The sequence below is a fragment of the Nerophis lumbriciformis genome, linkage group LG17 (assembly GCF_033978685.3).
Source record: "Nerophis lumbriciformis linkage group LG17, RoL_Nlum_v2.1, whole genome shotgun sequence".
NCBI classification, from domain to species: Eukaryota; Metazoa; Chordata; class Actinopteri; order Syngnathiformes; family Syngnathidae; genus Nerophis; species Nerophis lumbriciformis.
The window spans coordinates 22917501-22935000 of record NC_084564.2 but is presented as its reverse complement, the minus strand read 5'-3'; the positions used below and the strand labels follow the sequence as shown (position 1 = coordinate 22935000).

Here is a 17500-nt window from a genome sequence, read left to right as displayed (position 1 = left end):
CGCTCTGTCCGGGGGCCGACGGCTCATTTGCAATTGTTTTGTTGTGGTTTGAGATGATTTGTCGTATATTGTTCATACAGCTGTAGCTCAATTTAATGTTGTTCTTGTTGAATACTTTTCTTAGGGTGTTGTCTTTGGGAAAGTGTTTGTCAATCAGATTGAGGAATTTGTGTCCAATGTTAGTTGAGACGTTTTTGCTGTATGGGGGGTTGTACCAGATGATGTCGTTTCGTTTTCTGTTCTTTTTTGGCTGGTTTCCTGGCGTGGGTTCATAGGTGAGGGTGAAATTGTACCCGCTTTCATCAAGGGCTTTTTGGTACGGGGGGGTTGCTTGGTCAAATTCAGCTTTGCTAGATGACAGCATCGATAGCCTTTTATTAATTCCGGTAGGTATTCTTTTCGTGGTGGTGGGTGGGTGGTTGCTGTCATGGTGCACGTATTGGAATGTTGTGTTGGGTTTCATGAATGGTTGGTAGCTGTTATTTCTCAGGTTGAAAGTGACGTCAAGGAAGTTGACGGTTTGCTTGTTGGTTTCAATCGTGATCCGTAGGCCGTTCTCTTTGAAAATTTGGCATATGCGCTTCTTGGTATTCTCGCTGCTCCTTGGCGAGGCGCGACACACTGCCAGTCCGTCATCACGGTAAATACCAAGGTTCAGATTGAGGCTAGCGAGCTGGGAGAGGAGGAAACTTCCAACGAGTTCACACGTTTCTGCTCCGTCAAAACTTCCCATAGTGACGTCAAATGTTGCATTGTTCTTTTTTTGCCATGGTGTACTGTTGTGGATGAGAATGGAGTTTTTTGCGTGGATGATGATGTTTCTTTCGTTGCCTGTGATTGAGTCGTAGTCTGAGGCGAAGTCTAGTGCTTGAGTCAGTAGGTCTTGCGTGATGGAAGGGTAAAATTCTTCGATATCAAAGGAGATAAAGTTGTGCTGTTGTTTGTCTTGGATGTTGTTGAACCATTTGATTACTGCTGCTGTATTTCTCCATTGGTTGAGTGGTGTTTTGTCCTTGATTTTTGTGTTGACTCTGTCCAGGATTATTTTGCTGATTTTTCCTATTTCAGATTTAGTTGGGTTTATTAGTCGGCATGTTGGGTTATTTGCGAAGTTGGGTTTGTGGTCCTTCAATGTGATGAAGGCTTCCTTGTTGGCTGTGGCGTCCACCCTGTCCTCAATGTCCAGTTCAGCCGCGATCCTTTTGTTTTCCAGGTGGATGTTCTGTAAGGTGTTGGGTTGCGCTTTTTTGTATGATTTGGTGATGCTTCGAAGTCCAGTAAGGTGTGTTGTTCTGGTATGTCCATTCTGTAGAAGTTTGTGGTTTTATCGGCAGCTATGATGAGGTTGTTTACTTTCTTGATGCGCTCCTTGTCATTTTTCAGCTTGGTGAGGAGTGGGTTGCGGATTGGCTTGAATTTGACTGATTGTATCATTTTGAGCATGTCGTTCTCGAAATCCTTTAGTTCCTCAACTGTGTGTGGGTTCTTGGTAGATTTGAATCCGTAAGTTTTCTTTTGCGTTCCTTTTGTTTCAGGGTGGAGGAAAAAATGTGCTTTCCACCGCATCCTTCTTAGGAAGTGTTCCGTCTTTTCTATGAGCCTTAGCTTGTAGTCATTCTGCGCGGGTATGGGAATGTTCTTCGTGGAGTAGTCGATGTTGAATTTTTCCATTTCTGATCGTCGTACAGTGCTCAACAAATGTCAATTTGGAGCGGAGTATATGTCTTAATAAGGTTATCCAAAAAATAGTGCTCGATACCGTAGTAGAGCGCAATATATGTATATATGTAAGTGTATATATATATATATATGTGTGTGTGTATATATATATATGTGTATTGTATATACACACATATATATATATATATATATGAATTATGTGTATATATAGATGTGTGTATATGTATGTATGTATATATACAGGTAAAAGCCAGTAAATTAGAATATTTTGAAAAACTTGATTTATTTCAGTAATTGCATTCAAAAGGTGTAAATTGTACATTATATTTATTCATTGCACACAGACTGATGCATTCAAATGTTTATTTCATTTAATTTTGATGATTTGAAGTGGCAACAAATGAAAATCCAAAATTCCGTGTGTCACAAAATTAGAATATTACTTAAGGCTAATACAAAAAAGGGATTTTTAGAAATGTTGGCCAACTGAAAAGTATGAAAATGAAAAATATGAGCATGTACAATACTCAATACTTGGTTGGAGCTCCTTTTGCCTCAATTACTGCGTTAATGCGGCGTGGCATGGAGTCGAAGAGTTTCTGGCACTGCTCAGGTGTTATGAGAGCCCAGGTTGCTCTGATAGTGGCCTTCAACTCTTCTGCGTTTTTGGGTCTGGCATTCTGCATCTTCCTTTTCACAATACCCCACAGATTTTCTATGGGGCTAAGGTCAGGGGAGTTGGCGGGCCAATTTAGAACAGAAATACCATGGTCCGTAAACCAGGCACGGGTAGATTTTGCGCTGTGTGCAGGCGCCAAGTCCTGTTGGAACTTGAAATCTCCATCTCCATAGAGCAGGTCAGCAGCAGGAAGCATGAAGTGCTCTAAAACTTGCTGGTAGATGGCTGCGTTGACCCTGGATCTCAGGAAACAGAGTGGACCGACACCAGCAGATGACATGGCACCCCAAACCATCACTGATGGTGGAAACTTTACACTAGACTTCAGGCAACGTGGATCCTGTGCCTCTCCTGTCTTCCTCCAGACTCTGGGACCTCGATTTCCAAAGGAAATGCAAAATTTGCTTTCGTCAGAAAACATGACTTTGGACCACTCAGCAGCAGTCCAGCTCTTTTTTTCCTTAGCCCAGGTGAGACGCTTTGCGCGCTGTTTCTTGGTCAACAGTGGCTTGACACGAGGTATGCGGCAGTTGAAACCCATGTCTTTCAAGCGTCTCTTGGTGGTGGATCTTGAATCACTGACTCCAGCAGCTGTCCACTCCTTCTGAATCTCCCCCACATTTTTGAATGGGTTTTTTTTCACAATCTTGACCAGGGCGCGGTGATCCCTATCGCTTGTACACTTTTTCTGACCACAGTTTTTCCTTCCCTTTGCCTCTCCATTAATGTGTTTGGACACAGAGCTCTGAGAACAGCCAGCCTTTTAAGCAATAACCTTTTGTGTCTTTCCCTCCTTGTGCAATGTGTCGATGGTTGCCTTTTGGACAGCTGTCAAATCTGAAGTCTTCCCCATGTTTGTGTAGGCTTCAGAACTGGACTGAGAGACCATTTAAAGCCCTTTGCAGGTGTTTTGAGTTAATCAGCTGATTAGTTTGTGGCACCAGGTGTCTTCAAAATTTAACCCTTACACAATATTCTAATTTTGTGACACACGGAATTTTGGATTTTCATTTGTTGCCACTTCAAATCATCAAAATTAAATGAAATAAACATTTGAATGCATCAGTCTGTGTGCAATGAATAAATATAATGTACAAGTTACACCTTTTGAATGCAATTACTGAAATAAATCAAGTTTTTCAAAATATTCTAATTTACTGGCTTTTACCTGTGTGTGTATATATATATATATATGTATATGTATATGTGTATATGTATATATATATATATATATGTATATGTATGTATATATATATATATATATGTATATGTATATATATGTATATGTATATATATATATATATATATGTTATATATGTGTGTATGTATGTATATATATATATATATATGTGTATGTAATATATATATATATGTGTATGTATGTATATTTACATGTGTATATATATATGTGTATGTATATATATTTACATGTGTGTATATATATATATATATATATATATTTATGTGTATATATGTGTGTGTATATATGTAGATCTTGTGGAAATAAAAATGCAATGAGGCATAAAAAAGAAACTTAGGGAGAACTCCAAAACACATGAACCCCATGATATGATATGATATGAGTAGATTTTAAAGTAAGGCCTATACACAAGTCTGAAATGTAGGATAGGGCAGATTTAGTGTAAAAAAAAAAAATATTGGTTCAACTGGCGGCCCGGGAATGTCACTATACCCCAACGTCAGCTTAAAATTTGGAAGACAAACATTTTTGCCGCAAACTTCTAAGAAGAGGCGAGTGCTCGTGTGGTATAGAGAAACTTTGACCACTGTAAACTCATTCACACATCTTTTGCATTGACATTTTAACCTTGCTGCTGTCCAAACTTGTGATTTACATAAATTAAGCGTTCCTCAAGGCACCTCTTTAAGTCCTCTACTTTTTGGCAGTGACACGTTTTTTTGTAATGTGATGTATGTAGCTGAAGTTTTGCTTGTTGTTGACTTCACATGTCGTCAGTGGTGTTTCTCAAGGTTTCACTGTAGCTCCTCTCTTTTTGAGACTCACATTTTGTCTTAAAAAACTATAAAGTGCTGTCATAGAGATGATCTTTGACTCGCTTTTTTTGCAGAGCGCTCTTGTAACTGACGAAATAAATAGACGAAAATCAAATGTCAAATGTCCAGTGGTCCTCTGGAATATACATAAAAAGAATCAGGCGCTTCGGTTTTCTGGAAATGTGGCCTGATACAATTCTAGTTGACTTATGTGGATTGAAAAATGGCATTTTTGGTGACGACAAACAAATGTGTAGGTCTGGTGCAGGTTGTCATTTTGGGCAGGAGCTGAGATGACAATCTAAAAGAAAAAATAAAGGAATGGCAAAATGCAACCTCTTTTCATTCAACACAGACAACATAAATCTGTCCCCAAGGGTTAAAAGTGTGTCAGGAGTCAGGGTTGTGATTTAAGCTGTCATAATGGTTGCTTTTTTCACATTTCTCTAGGACAGTGTTTTTCAAACTTTTTTGAGCCAAGGCACATTTTTTTTCATTGGAAAAAATGCAGAGGCACACCACCAGCAGAAATCATTAAAAAATTAAACCCGGCAGCCGATATTGAAAATAAAAAGTTGTTTTTGCAATTGTTGGATATGACTTTAAACCATAACCAAGCATGCATCACTATAGCTCTTGTCTCAAAGTAGGTGTACTGTCACCACCTGTCAGATCACCTCCTGACTTATTTGGAGGTTTTTGCTGTTTTCCTGTGTGTAGTGTTTTAGTTCTTGTCTTGCGCTCCTATTTTGGTGGCTTTTTCTCTTCATTTGGTATTTTCCTGTAGCAGTTTAATGATTCCTTGACCACTATTCCCCACGCTTGCTTTGTTTTAGCAGTCAAGAATATTTAAGTTGTTTTTATCCTTCTTTGTGGGGACATAGTTGATTGTCATGTCATGTTCGGATGTACATTGTGGACGCCGTCTTTGCTCCACAGTAAGTCTTTGCTGTCGTCCAGCAATCTGTTTTTGTTTACTTTGTAGCCAGTGCAGTTTTAGTTTCATTTTGGATAGCCTTCCCTAAGCTCCAATGCCTTTTCTTAGGGGCATTCACCTTTTGTTTATTTTTGGTTTAAGCATTAGACACATTTTTACCTGCGCACTGCCTCCCGCTGTTCCCGACATCTGCAAAGCAATTAGCTGCCTGCTGCCACCTGATATGGAAGAGTATAACGTGGTACGTCTGCCAATCTCCAGATAGTACAGACACTCAACAACGGCACATTATTTGCGGATTATAATTACTGGTTTGCAAAAAATATTTTTAACCCAAATAGGTGAAATTAGATCATCTCCCACGGCACACCAGACTGTATCTCACGGCACACTAATGTGCCGCGGCACAGTGGTTGAAAAACACTGTTCTAGGATACAAATAGCCTTCTGGAAATTATTTTTGAGTGCTCTTTGTATTAACAAACGTCTTCCCGCAAATCATTCATTTCTACTTCTTGTGTCCTCCAGGTCGTCTGAGGACAGGAGACGTCAACTCTCTTTGTCGCATTTGTCCGACTTTACCCACCAATTGTCCGAGCTCTTAACAACCCAAGCAAGTTCCTGAAGGACAAAATCAATGTGACATCACTACATTAACCACCCAAACACACTGAACACACAATGTGTGTGTGTGTGTGTGTGTGTGTGTGTTACCATGTTGTCATCACTACACCTTCAATCTTCACAGGATTGGAGCATAGAAAAAAAACACTAACCAAAGACCAACCCTTTTGTCATGTTTGTGTGGACTCCAGGATACAGAGACACGCTAATGGAAATAGTGCTCCCACCTGCTTTGACGTGGTCATAATGAAGACTTCATCTTTTGTCCTCCTGCTCCTCTGGTTGCTTAAAAACTTTCAAAGGGACCTTTGCCAAAGTGACCTCCCTATCGTCTCGTCTGTGTGTCGCTTTGGCCCCCTCAGGAACAAACTCCACCCAAACCTCCGCCGTCAGGTTTATTAATCATAGTCTTTACAACACGTTCAATTCCATCGAACATCTCCTCCTTTTTTTGTTTGTGTTTCCATTTGGCACCTTTGACAAATCAAGTATTTTCTATTTATTTAATGGATATACAAGTGTTTTGATTTAAAGCCCATTTTATCTTTTCATTTATTCTTCAAGACCCCTCCTTATTTGATGTATATTTCAATAATTCGTTTTTTGAAAAGGGGAAGTTTGGAATGGTTGACTTCCGATGCTGTCGGGGCCCCTCTTGTGGTGTGCTGCTCCGCCGGCTGGCTACCACAAGGCGCTGGCAAACTGCAGCCAAGTCCAATAACACTTAGAGTGAATATTTACTGCAGTTCCACCCAGCAGACCATTCTAACATTGCTGTGCTGCCCCTAAATTACTGTAAATGCTTTCATTTTTAGACATTTTTAAAAAATCGTTAACTTAATTGAACTGTGCTGGTAATCACAAAGGTATGTATGCAGGCAAAATGTGTTCCATTCCCAATAAATGCATGTCATGGCTCAATGTTTTGTTTCTGAAATTGTGTCTCACGCTGCTATAGGTAGGGGGTCCTTTCATTGGTAAAAAGTGTGTGTGTGTGTGTTCTGGCAATGCTTACTTAATGGGGACATTGCTCTGTTTACACAGTCACCTTTAGGGGACCTCTGATGGTTTGGAGACAAAAAAACAGGTCCCCTAAAGGGAAACATTTAATTTAATTTTAACTTTTTTTTTTTTAAATCGTCCTCAGTAGTCATGTACAAATGTGTGTGAATTATGCAAAATTATTTAAATTTGGTCCCCATGAACCATTTTGACTCTTTTTTCCCCAGGGTTCCCAGTAAGAATGATCAGCACATTACTTCATCAATACAGAGATTTGAAGACGTGTATGAGCTAACTGGGCAGTGGCCATTTTACCTAAAAAAAAATGTAGAAAGGGTGGTCCCCACAAGTGATGATCAAAAACTTGGTCCCCATTCCAAATGATAACCTGTGTGTGTGTATTAATATGTGTATGTTTATATACAGGTAAAAGCCAGTAAATTAGAATATTTTGAAAAACTTGATTTATTTCAGTAATTGCATTCAAAAGGTGTAACTTGTACATTATATTTATTCATTGCACACAGACTGATGCATTCAAATGTTTATTTCATTTAATTTTGATGATTTGAAGTGGCAACAAATGAAAATCCAAAATTCCGTGTGTCACAAAATTTGAATATTGTGTAAGGGTTAAATTTTGAAGACACCTGGTGCCACAAACTAATCAGCTGATTAACTCAAAACACCTGCAAAGGGCTTTAAATGGTCTCTCAGTCCAGTTCTGAAGCCTACACAAACATGGGGAAGACTTCAGATTTGACAGCTGTCCAAAAGGCAACCATCGACACATTGCACAAGGAGGGAAAGACACAAAAGGTTATTGCTGAAGAGGCTGGCTGTTCTCAGAGCTCTGTGTCCAAACACATTAATGGAGAGGCAAAGGGAAGGAAAAACTGTGGTCAGAAAAAGTGTACAAGCGATAGGGATCACCGCGCCCTGGTCAAGATTGTGAAAAAAAAAACATTCAAAAATGTGGGGGAGATTCAGAAGGAGTGGACAGCTGCTGGAGTCGGTGCTTCAAGATCCACCACCAAGAGACGCTTGAAAGACATGGGTTTCAACTGCCGCATACCTCGTGTCAAGCCACTGTTGACCAAGAAACAGCGCGCAAAGCGTCTCACCTGGGCTAAGGAAAAAAAGAGCTGGACTGCTGCTGAGTGGTCCAAAGTCATGTTTTCTGACGAAAGCAAATTTTGCATTTCCTTTGGAAATCGAGGTCCCAGAGTCTGGAGGAAGACAGGAGAGGCACAGGATCCACGTTGCCTGAAGTCTAGTGTAAAGTTTCCACCATCAGTGATGGTTTGGGGTGCCATGTCATCTGCTGGTGTCGGTCCACTCTGTTTCCTGAGATCCAGGGTCAACGCAGCCGTCTACCAGCAAGTTTTAGAGCACTTCATGCTTCCTGCTGCTGACCTGCTCTATGGAGATGGAGATTTCAAGTTCCAACAGGACTTGGCGCCTGCACACAGCGCAAAATCTACCTGTGCCTGGTTTACGGACCATGGTATTTCTGTTCTAAATTGGCCCGCCAACTCCCCTGACCTTAGCCCCATAGAAAATCTGTGGGGTATTGTGAAAAGGAAGATGCAGAATGCCAGACCCAAAAACGCAGAAGAGTTGAAGGCCACTATCAGAGCAACCTGGGCTCTCATAACACCTGAGCAGTGCCAGAAACTCATCGACTCCATGCCACGCCGCATTAACGCAGTAATTGAGGCAAAAGGAGCTCCAACCAAGTATTGAGTATTGTACATGCTCATATTTTTCATTTTCATACTTTTCAGTTGGCCAACATTTCTAAAAATCCCTTTTTTGTATTAGCCTTAAGTAATATTCTAATTTTGTGACACACGGAATTTTGGATTTTCATTTGTTGCCACTTCAAATCATCAAAATTAAATGAAATAAACATTTGAATGCATCAGTCTGTGTGCAATGAATAAATATAATGTACAAGTTACACCTTTTGATTGCAATTACTGAAATAAATCAAGTTTTTCAAAATATTCTAATTTACTGGTTTTTACCTGTATGTACATATGTGTGTGTGTTTATATATGTAAATATATGTGTGTATGTTTATATATGTACATTTTTGTGTGTGTATATATATATATATATATATATATATACACACACAGTACAGTTTGGACACTTTTATTTTCATGACTATTTACCAGTGGTGTGCTCTCAGGGCCAGCAAGGCCTTCTCGGCTGGCCTAACATAACCGGAAATCATGATCATAATCAAAGATACAATTATTTTTGTATTTACTTTCCCTAGATATCTAAAAGTATTCACATTCTCTTCATTATCATTATGCTCCTTCCAGTGTCGTTGTTTTTAGTTTTAGTTTGTATCCAATCAGAATTCAGCTAGCTTATGTTGCCATGCTGTACCAAATCTGCCAGAGGCCTTCAGAATCAACAATGCAGGCATCCGTGCACTGTAAGTGATCGGGGACATACGGTTGATAGACAGTTGCGATAGCCAATCAGATCACAAGTTGTTCACAGCAGCCTATCCAAGTAGCCTGATGTTAACGAGACTGTGATTGGACAAACACTTGGCATTCCAAAGTGAGTATCCATTCACAAGTTTAAATTTAGCAGTAAGCAGGAAGTGTTGCACCATAGCCAGACTGGGATAGCAGAGAAGGAGAAGAAAACGTCGATTAGGTGTCAGATACATATTTGCAAGGCCATTTTCAAGAAGGATATTTAAAGAGAAACTGCATTTTGTGAGACGATGTCGGCCAACCCCTGAAGCAAGCTCAGCTGTTCTGGCGATGAAATGCTTGCCATTTCCACTCGAATAAGCCGACGCCGAGAGGTACCACTGGCTTATACGGCGTCAAAAAGGTGCTATAAATTGTGAGATGAAATATTTTATTTTTTCACTTTTGTTTTATGCAATAATTGCAAATAATTTTGACAGTACCACATAAGATACACTTTAATTGCTGATGCGTTTTAATTGATTTTTAATTCACCAGAACCTAACCCATTTTGTCCACTGTTGATGTGTTTCAATACAAAGTAGGGCGTAAATGTGTTCCTATATAGTATTTCTCCATCAATGGTCATGTGGTGACATAAATGATGGTATTTTGAGAGGTACATAACTCCACATGTGTTCATTCATAGTTTTGATGCCTTCAGTGACAATCTACAATGTAAATAGTCATGAAAATAAAGAAAACGCTGTCAGGTTCAAACACTGATGGCATCTATTAAACAAGACAAGAAGCAATGAATTAAACAGAGACAGAATTAAATTTGGCTCATTTGAGGAGAGACGTCTGGACTGTACTCTTTGCACAGTTCAACCACGCTCTGACGAAGGATTGTACGCCTCCTTTTTTATTTGGACTTTCCCTGATTACATGGCAACAGCTGTTTCTAAGGGAGGGGGGTCGTAAACAGCCATCGCCTTTGATTAAATACATTTAAAAGAAAAGGTCGTAAAACAGTTCAAAGAAAAGGTGCCTGGAGGTTGCGTCAGGTCCTGCTTCCTCTCTGCTTTGTAGCTCTCGGGTCAAGATAAAATCTTTCTGTGGATTACAATAGAAGAGAGAAACCGACGCCTTCATGTCGCTTCCCATCGTACACAGTGGAGTTTTACAAGCCTTCTGCTTGGTAGGATCAAAGACCGCTTTTGTCCTCTCGCAGGGCCAGCTGAACTCAATGTAACACAAAGTTTTGTGATAAATTAGATACAGTACAATTATTCTGACAAACGCATTGAATGAGGAGAAGGTGTGTCCAACTTTTGGCCTGTACTGTATGTGTATTTAAGGCAGGAGGATTAACAAACCGAGTTTATGCTGGATTTGAGCATTTGTTTTCAGAAATAAAATTAATTCAGTAAAATATTGGACTAAAGTGAGAAGTGGTATAGTTACTGAATGGGTCAATGCATTCATTTGAAGTGAGTAATTTATTGAAAAGTGGAGGATTGATATGGAATAAAATCCCATTCTAATTTAGTAACAATCCAATGGGTGGAATGTGCACATGAAGGCGTCTTAAAATATTTGTTTTGATTATATTTGACACGTAAAATCAATGCAAATGTGAAGTTTGACAACATAGGATGGTTGTAAAAGACAAGCATACTGGTAGACCAATTAACATCACAGCACTAAACAAGTATAACCCATTTCGATATTATTATCATTTGCAAATTAATTTAATTTATTTTAGTAACACAGCCCAAAGATGTTTGCTCCATTTCCCTACTGTTTGTACTGTTATTTTTGCACAACATGGTTCTAACTACTTCAAGCTTTGAAACCTGCCTGCCTCATTTCTAGTACGATCTTTATGTATGTACAAACCCTGTTTCCATATGAGTTGGGAAAATGTGTTAGATGTAAATATAAATGGAATGGAATCCTTTTCAACCCATATTCAATTGAATGCACTACAAAGACAAGATATTTGATGTTCAAACTCATAAACTTTATTAAGTGAGTATCCAATCACAAGTATAAGTATATATATATATATATATATATATATATATATATATATATATATATATATATATATATATATATATATATATATTTATATGTATATATATATATATATATATATATATATATATATATATACGTATATATATATATATATATATATATATACACTTGTACTTGTGATTGGATACTCACTTGGGACTCATATATATATATATATATATATATATATATATATATATATATATGTATATATATATATATATATACATATACAGACCCCGTTTCCATATGAGTTGGGAAATTGTGATGTAAATATAAACGGAATACAATGATTTGCAAATCCTTTTCAACCCATATTCAATTGAATGCACTACAAAGACAAGATATTTGATGTTCCAACTCATAAACTTTTTTTTTTTTTTGCAAATAATAATTAACTTAGAATTTCATGGCTGCAACACGTGCCAAAGTAGTTGGGAAAGGGCATGTTCACCACTGTGTTACACGGCCTTTCCTTTTAACAACACTCAGTAAACGTTTGGGAACTGAGGAGACACATTTTTTAAGCTTCTCAGGTGGAATTCTTTCCCATTCTTGCTTGATGTACAGCTTAAGTTGTTCAACAGTCCGGGGGTCTCCGTTGTGGTATTTTAGGCTTCATAATGCACCACACATTTCCAATGGAAGACAGGTCTGGACTACAGGCAGGCCAGTCTCGTACCCGCACTCTTTTACTATGAAGCCACGTTGATGTAACACGTGGCTTGGCATTGTCTTGCTGAAATAAGCAGGGGCGTCCATGGTAACGTTGCTTGGATGGCAACATATGTTGCTCCAAAACCTGTATGTACCTTTTAGCATTAATGGCGACTTCACAGGTGTGTAAGTTACCCATGTCTTGGGCACTAATACACCCCCATACCATCACACATGCTGGCTTTTCAACTTTGCGCCTATAACAATCCGGATGGTTCTTTTCCTCTTTGGTCCGGAGGACACAACATCCACAGTTTCCAAAAACAATTTGAAATGTAGACTCGTCAGACCTCAGAACACTTTTCCACTTTGTATCAGTCCATCTTAGATGAGCTCAGGCCCAGCGAAGCCGACGGCGTTTCTGGGTGTTGTTGATAAACGGTTTTCGCCTTGCATAGGAGAGTTTTAACTTGCACTTACAGATGTTGCGACCAACTGTAGTTACTGACAGTGGTTTTCTGAAGTTGTTCCTGAGCCCATGTGGTGATATCCTTTACACACTGATGTCGCTTGTTGATGCAGTACAGCCTGAGGGATCGAAGGTCACGGGCTTAGCTGCTTACGTGCAGTGATTTCTCCAGATTCTCTGAACCCTTTGATGATATTACGGACCGTAGATGGTAAAATCCCTAAATTCCTTGTAATAGCTGGTTGAGAAAGGTTTTTCTTAAACTGTTCAACAATTTGCTCACGCATTTGTTGACAAAGTGATGACCCTCGCCCCATCCTTGTTTGGGAATGACTGAGCATTTCATGGAATCTACTTTTATACCCAATCATGGCACCCACCTGTTCCCTGTTCCCAATTTGCCTGTTCACCTGTGGGATGTTCCAAATAAGTGTTTGATGAGCATTCCTCAACTTTATCAGTATCTATTGCCACCTTTCCCAACTTCTTTGTCACGTGTTGCTGGCATCAAATTCTAAAGTTATTGATTATTTGCACACAAAAAAAATGTTTATCAGTTTGAACATCAAATATGTTGTCTTTGTAGCATATTCAACTGAATATGGGTTGAAAATGATTTGCAAATCATTGTATTCCGTTTATATTTACATCTAACACAATTTCCCAATTCATATGGAAACGGGGTTTGTATGCATGTATGTGTTAAATGCAGGATGCCAAATGTTCCACTTTAGTGATCTCCCCGAGGCGTCAGACATGTCAGCATCATGGTGTCGTGCCCCACCTTCAAGGCACAGGTGTTCTTTTAGTTGTATCCATGCTGCTGTCAGACATGGAAGTTTTAGGTCGGACATGTCCTACCGTTCAGGCAATTTGTATTTGTGTGTGTAAAGTCGATCTATACAAGGCAGTACATTCATTGGAGGAATTATTTCCTTGATAAAATTGAGTCATAGGCCTAAACACATAGATAATAATTTGACATAATGTACAATCAGTTAGTTAGATCAATTATATGGATATATAATGTGTCTATTTTGCTGTATAGGACAAAATGATTGAATACACTATTTTCAGATTATTCATTTATTTTTCATAATAATAGCTACAAATGACATTAAAACCATGAATTAATTAAACATTTCAATTCTAAATAATCCGTCATAAAACAAATTGGAGGGAATACATGATACACTGTATATGCATACATCATTTTTATTTACACAAACTCATTGATTTATTTTCTATTTTAAATCATCATGTTATCATGGAATGAATCATTTGAGATGCAACAGTTTGATGAAATACATTTCATGTTGGAAAAAATGTGTGCACCTACAGTATAAACCCTTTTTTGCTCATTAATTACTTTATAATTAATCAAGTTGTAGATTGAATTAAAAAATAAAGTTATTAATATGTTAAGTATAACACAAATCATTTTGTTTGTCAAGAATTTCATTCCCAAACCTGCCAATGGTCGTTTGACTAAATACATACGTATATAATTGCAAAACATTTGATTCCTTAATTATATATATTTTTTAAGAAATTAAACAGTACATTTGAATTTATAAATATTCATTATATTGTGTTTTACAGAAATCATGTATTTATTTATTCACCAGAAATGTCATTCCAAAATGTATCACTGAATGAATCATTTGAAACACTTTTTTTTTAATGTATGCACCTACAAAACCTTTTATTTTCAAATTAATTTGTTTTCAATGACACATTAAATTATATGTTTAAATACAAACATATGCATTGTTATGTTAATAATTAACAATACATTATTTATTTATCAATTTAGCTGGTTATTTATTTATTTATCAGAAGTTTAATTCCTACATTCATCATTGAATTAAACATTTGAAATGCAAACGTTTATTTCAATAAATTACCTATTCAAAAAATATTTTTATATTTTTATGATGAATACATTTAAATCAAAAATATAAATATATTATTTTGTTTTGTACCATCAAATCATTGATCTGTTATTCGGAATAGGGCTGGGCGATATTGCCTTTTTTTAATATTGCGATATTTTAAGGCCATATTGCGATACACGATATATATCTCGATATTTTGCCTTAGCCTTGAATGAACACTTGATGCATAAAATCACAGCAGTATGATGATTCTATGTGTCTACATTAAAACATTCTTCTTCATACTGCATTAATATATGCTACTTTTAAACTTTCATGCAGAGAAGGAAATCACAACTAAAAAAAATCCCTATTTTTTTCATACGGTGTTGATCTGGAAATGTTTGCCTCGGCATTTTGATGGTGTGGACGTGTGGCACCGAACGGAGATATTGACGTGCGGAGTAAGCCCTCTTCATTGTCTAGCGGGTGACTTTTCAAATGATGCTACATATTAGCAGTGTAGCCGAGTGTCCTGGGTTCACCTATACTTATCTAATAAAATAATAAACGGGAGACATTAGAGCAGGTTCGGTAGCCACCGCTTCTTTAATGTCAACATCACACACCTCCTTCTACAACCACACACACCCTACGTCACAGCCCTACGGCAACAACTCTGGAGGGACAAAACTCCTCCTCCTTACCTAACACACTCCAGTAACTGGGGACACCCTGAACTGTTTGTTACAGCAGTAATGCTACTTTTTATAGCAACGCTTTTGCCCCACACTTGACAAATTACGGTTGAGGAACAATATTTCCGAATTTCGGAAATATTGTTCCTCATTCCGACATTGAATAAACATTTTGAAAGGCAACGGGTTTGATTAAATAAATGTGTGCACTTACAAAACTAGTACTATTTCAGTTCCTGTAATATTATGAGCTTTATTTGTAATATAGCGTGTTGACAAAACACAATGTAATACTGTATATGCAGTATTCTGCATGTATGTGTACTGTGTGTACAGTATGTACTTTATACTGCTAGTAACTCCATAATGCACTTTTCCATACAATGTGCATGTTTCATAGAAGGTCACACACAGGTCATGCCGCCCATCCCGTGGACCCTCAGGGGGAGACGGTGCAGGCGAGTGATCAAAAGCGTCCTTGCCGGGTCCCTCGGTGGGCTTAACTGTACCTCAGGAATGTTCCGGCAGGCTGGCAGAACAGTAGGGATTTGTCCACAAATGTCAGACCTGATCGGACCTGTTGACTCGCAGCCTACTGGACTGCACACATCAGGACCAGGAGGGTCTCGGGAGTCATGTGCTTCATACATTTCCCTGGACGCGAACAATATATATTCTCTCATAGAGCATGTTGTCCCACTCTGACAACACTGCATCCTTTACATTCATAGCAAATCCTCTCAAAAGTTCATCCTTTTCATTAAAGATAGAAGAATGAGTTATTATTATGGTAAGACTCTTTTTTGAGTGAGATCAACACTTCATAAGTTGTCACTTTATGAAGTGTTTAATCATGACAATATGATTTGATAGGTGTTTACTGCGGACTAGTATTACATACATATGTATGTATATTTAGATATACAGTAGGGATGTCCGATAATGGCTTTTTGCCGATATCCGATATCCCGATATTGTCCAACTCTTTAATTACCGATACCGATATCAACCGATACAGTATGCAGTCGTGGAATTAACACATAATTATGCCTAATTTGGACAACCAGGTATGGTGAAGATAAGGTACTTTTTAAAAAAATTAATAAAATAAGATAAATTAAAAACATTTTCTTGAATCAAAAAGAAAGTAAAACAATATAAAAACAGTTACATAGAAACTAGTAATTAATGAAAATGACTAAAATTAACTGTTAAAGGTTAGTACTATTAGTGGACCAGCAGCACGCACAATCATGTGTTCCTACAGACTGTATCCCTGCAGACTGTATTGAAATATATTGATATATAATGTAGGAACCAGAATATTAATAAAAGAAAGAAACAACCCTTTTGTGTGAATGAGTGTGAATGGGGGAGGGAGGTTTTTTGGGTTGGTGCACTAATTGTAAGTGTATCTTGTGTTTTTATGTTGATTTGATAAAAAAATAAAAAAATAAAATAAAATTTAAAAAAAACGATACCGATAATAAAAAAAACGATACCGATAATTCCCGATATTACATTTTAACGCATTTATCAGGCATCTCTAATATACAGTATATACTGTGTATATATATATATATATATATATATATATATATATATATATATATATATATATATATATATATATATATATATATATACGGTATATATATATATATATATATATAATATGGGGCTTCACGGTGGCAGAGGGGTTAGTGCATCTGCCTCACAATACGAAGGTCCTGAGTAGTCTTGGGTTCAATCCCGGGCTCGGGATCTTTCTGTGTGGAGTTTGCATGTCCTCCCCGTGACTGCGTGGGTTCCCTCCTGGTACTCCGGCTTCCTCCCACTTCCAAAGACATGCACCTGGGGATAAGTTGATTGGCAACACTAAGTTGGCCCTAGTGTGTGGATGTGAGTGTGAATGTTGTCTGTCTATCTGTGTTGGCCCTGCGATGAGGTGGCGACTTGTCCAGGGTGTACACCGCCTTCTGCCCGATTGTAGCTGAGATAGGCTCCAGCGCCCCCCGCGACCCCAAAGGGAATAAGCGGTAGAAAATGGATGGATGGATGGATATATATATATATATATATATATATATATATATATTAGGGGTGTGGGAAAAAATTGATTCGAATTCGAATTGCGATTCTCACGTTGTGTTTTTTTATTATTTAAAAAAATAAAAAAGTTTTTTTTTCATTAATCAATCCAACAAAACAATACACAGCAATACCATAACAATGCAATCCAATTCCAAAACCAAACCCGACCCAGCAACACTCAGAACTGCAATAAACAGAGCAATTGAGAGGAGACACAAACACGACACAGAACAAACCAAAA

General features: G+C 37.8%; 2 protein-coding genes across 3 annotated transcripts in view; both read left to right on the top strand.

Annotated features, from left to right (window-relative positions):
• ppp1r37 (protein phosphatase 1, regulatory subunit 37) overlaps nucleotides 1-6857 on the top strand; it is a 62957-nt gene extending 56100 nt beyond the window's left edge. For both annotated transcript variants that reach the window (XM_061972786.2, XM_061972787.2), the window contains exon 14: nucleotides 5841-6857. The gene's annotated coding sequence lies outside the window, so the exon portion shown is untranslated. The remainder of the gene's footprint in view (nucleotides 1-5840) is intronic.
• Nucleotides 6858-9688: 2831 nt separating this feature from the next.
• LOC133614222 (proton-coupled zinc antiporter SLC30A1) overlaps nucleotides 9689-17500 on the top strand; it is a 26926-nt gene continuing 19114 nt past the window's right edge. Inside the window, exon 1 of the mRNA XM_061972063.2 lies at nucleotides 9689-9803. The gene's annotated coding sequence lies outside the window, so the exon portion shown is untranslated. The remainder of the gene's footprint in view (nucleotides 9804-17500) is intronic.